Source organism: Alligator sinensis, unplaced genomic scaffold, assembly GCF_000455745.1.
Source record: "Alligator sinensis unplaced genomic scaffold, ASM45574v1 scaffold2950_1, whole genome shotgun sequence".
In the NCBI taxonomy this organism is placed as follows: domain Eukaryota; kingdom Metazoa; phylum Chordata; order Crocodylia; family Alligatoridae; genus Alligator; species Alligator sinensis.
In genome coordinates, this window is record NW_005844649.1 from 1 (window position 1) to 3,560 (window position 3,560).

The following is a 3,560-nucleotide window of genomic DNA, read 5'->3' on the forward strand; positions in this document are numbered from 1 at the left end:
ATCGATGGGGCCATAGCTCAGCTGGGAGAGCGCCTGCCTTGCACGCAGGAGGTCAGGAGTTCGATCCTCCTTGGCTCCACCATCTCCACCTGGTCGATAACACGATTGCTTGAAAAGCTCAGAAGTGAGTGTTCGCTTGGCGAATCCTGACTTCTGGTCTTTGATCAGAACTGTTCTTTAAAAAATTGGGAAAGTGATAGAAGTAGACACATTGACTGTTTTCACTGGCAGTCGATGTCGTCAAGGTAAAATCTTGCGAACTCAAGCGCAAGTTTTCGGCGAAATGTCGTCTTCACTCATCTAACGCCTGCAGATCGGTAGCGTCCTTGTGACGCCAGCGAGATTGCTTGGGGTTATATGGTCAAGTGAAGAAGCGCATACGGTGGATGCCTTGGCAGTCAGAGGCGATGAAAGACGTGATAGCCTGCGATAAGCTTCGGTGAGGTGGCAAATGACCTGTGACCCGGAGATCTCTGAATGGGGGAACCCACCTAGCATAAGCTAGGTATCTTAACCTGAATCCATAGGGTTAAGAGGCGAACCAGGGGAACTGAAACATCTAAGTACCCTGAGGAAAAGAAATCAACCGAGATTCCCTTAGTAGTGGCGAGCGAACGGGGACCAGCCCTTAAGTTGATTTGAGAGTAGCGGAACGCTCTGGAAAGTGCGGCCATAGTGGGTGATAGCCCTGTACGCGAAACGCTCTTATCAATGAAATCGAGTAGGACGGGGCACGAGAAACCCTGTCTGAATATGGGGGGACCATCCTCCAAGGCTAAATACTCCTGACTGACCGATAGTGAACCAGTACCGTGAGGGAAAGGCGAAAAGAACCCCGGAGAGGGGAGTGAAATAGAACCTGAAACCGTATGCGTACAAGCAGTGGGAGCCTACTTTGTTAGGTGACTGCGTACCTTTTGTATAATGGGTCAGCGACTTATTTTCAGTGGCGAGCTTAACCGAATAGGGGAGGCGTAGCGAAAGCGAGTCTTAATAGGGCGTCTAGTCGCTGGGAATAGACCCGAAACCGGGCGATCTATCCATGAGCAGGTTGAAGGTTAGGTAACACTGACTGGAGGACCGAACCCACTTCCGTTGAAAAGGCAGGGGATGACTTGTGGATCGGAGTGAAAGGCTAATCAAGCTCGGAGATAGCTGGTTCTCCTCGAAAGCTATTTAGGTAGCGCCTCATGTATCACTCTGGGGGGTAGAGCACTGTTTCGGCTAGGGGGGTCATCCCGACTTACCAAACCGATGCAAACTCCGAATACCCAGAAGTGCCGAGCATGGGAGACACACGGCGGGTGCTAACGTCCGTCGTGAAAAGGGAAACAACCCAGACCGTCAGCTAAGGTCCCAAAGTCCTGGTTAAGTGGTAAACGATGTGGGAAGGCTTAGACAGCTAGGAGGTTGGCTTAGAAGCAGCCACCCTTTAAAGAAAGCGTAATAGCTCACTAGTCGAGTCGGCCTGCGCGGAAGATGTAACGGGGCTCAAACCAGGCACCGAAGCTACGGGTATCACCTCTGGTGATGCGGTAGAGGAGCGTTCTGTAAGCCTGTGAAGGTGAGTTGAGAAGCTTGCTGGAGGTATCAGAAGTGCGAATGCTGACATGAGTAACGACAATGCGAGTGAAAAACTCGCACGCCGAAAGACCAAGGGTTCCTGCGCAACGTTAATCGACGCAGGGTGAGTCGGTCCCTAAGGCGAGGCTGAAAGGCGTAGTCGATGGGAAACGGGTTAATATTCCCGTACTTCTAGTTACTGCGATGGGGGGACGGAGAAGGCTAGGCCAGCTTGGCGTTGGTTGTCCAAGTTTAAGGTGGTAGGCTGACTGTTTAGGTAAATCCGGACGGTCTAGGCCGAGAGCTGATGACGATCCTTCTTTTAGAAGGAGAAGTGGTTGATGCCATGCTTCCAGGAAAAGCCTCTAAGCTTCAGGTAACTAGGAACCGTACCCCAAACCGACACAGGTGGTCGGGTAGAGAATACCAAGGCGCTTGAGAGAACTCGGGTGAAGGAACTAGGCAAAATGGCACCGTAACTTCGGGAGAAGGTGCGCCGGTGAGGGTGAAGGGTTTACCCCGTAAGCTCATGCCGGTCGAAGATACCAGGCCGCTGCGACTGTTTATTAAAAACACAGCACTCTGCAAACACGAAAGTGGACGTATAGGGTGTGACGCCTGCCCGGTGCCGGAAGGTTAATTGATGGGGTTAGCGCAAGCGAAGCTCTTGATCGAAGCCCCGGTAAACGGCGGCCGTAACTATAACGGTCCTAAGGTAGCGAAATTCCTTGTCGGGTAAGTTCCGACCTGCACGAATGGCGTAACGATGGCGGCGCTGTCTCCACCCGAGACTCAGTGAAATTGAAATCGCTGTGAAGATGCAGTGTATCCGCGGCTAGACGGAAAGACCCCGTGAACCTTTACTGTAGCTTTGCACTGGACTTTGAGCTTGCTTGTGTAGGATAGGTGGGAGGCTTTGAAGCGTGGACGCCAGTCTGCGTGGAGCCATCCTTGAAATACCACCCTGGCAACCTTGAGGTTCTAACTCTGGTCCGTTATCCGGATCGAGGACAGTGTATGGTGGGCAGTTTGACTGGGGCGGTCTCCTCCTAAAGAGTAACGGAGGAGTACGAAGGTGCGCTCAGACCGGTCGGAAATCGGTCGCAGAGTATAAAGGCAAAAGCGCGCTTGACTGCGAGACAGACACGTCGAGCAGGTACGAAAGTAGGTCTTAGTGATCCGGTGGTTCTGTATGGAAGGGCCATCGCTCAACGGATAAAAGGTACTCCGGGGATAACAGGCTGATACCGCCCAAGAGTTCATATCGACGGCGGTGTTTGGCACCTCGATGTCGGCTCATCACATCCTGGGGCTGAAGCCGGTCCCAAGGGTATGGCTGGTCGGCCTTTAAAGGGGTGCGCGAGCGCTGGGTTTAGAACGTCGTGAGACAGTTCGGTCCCTATCTGCCGTGGACGTTTGAGATTTGAGAGGGGCTGCTCCTAGTACGAGAGGACCGGAGTGGACGAACCTCTGGTGTTCCGGTTGTCACGCCAGTGGCATTGCCGGGTAGCTATGTTCGGAAGAGATAACCGCTGAAAGCATCTAAGCGGGAAACTTGCCTCAAGATGAGATCTCACTGGAGCCTTGAGCTTCCTGAAGGGCCGTCGAAGACTACGACGTTGATAGGTCGGGTGTGTAAGCGCTGTGAGGCGTTGAGCTAACCGATACTAATTGCCCGTGAGGCTTGACCATATAACACCCAAACAATCTGACCGCGTGTCAGAGCGTGAGGAAGACGACGCCGAAAACGGGCGCGTGGGTTCGCAAGACCCCAAGACGACACGTCTACTTCGATCACAGACCCAATTAGGCCAGCCAGGCAGCTCCATAGCCTGGCCAGCCAACCGAATTGCTTGACGAACATAGAGCATTGGAACCACCTGATCCCTTCCCGAACTCAGAAGTGAAACGATGCATCGCCGATGGTAGTGTGGGGCTTCCCCATGTGAGAGTAGGTCATCGTCAAGCGCCTAACACCCAGCACCCCCGCTCAGTTC

The 3,560-nt window shown here is 53.2% G+C and overlaps 1 non-coding gene and 1 pseudogene across 1 annotated transcript; both read left to right on the top strand.

Moving 5' to 3' along the window:
- Window positions 1-6: 6 nt before the first annotated feature.
- TRNAA-UGC lies at window positions 7-79 on the top strand. Its single transcript has one exon. It is a non-coding gene; the product is annotated as a tRNA-Ala (tRNA).
- Window positions 80-3,415: 3,336 nt separating this feature from the next.
- LOC112549108 lies at window positions 3,416-3,531 on the top strand (annotated as a pseudogene).
- Window positions 3,532-3,560: the final 29 nt, after the last annotated feature.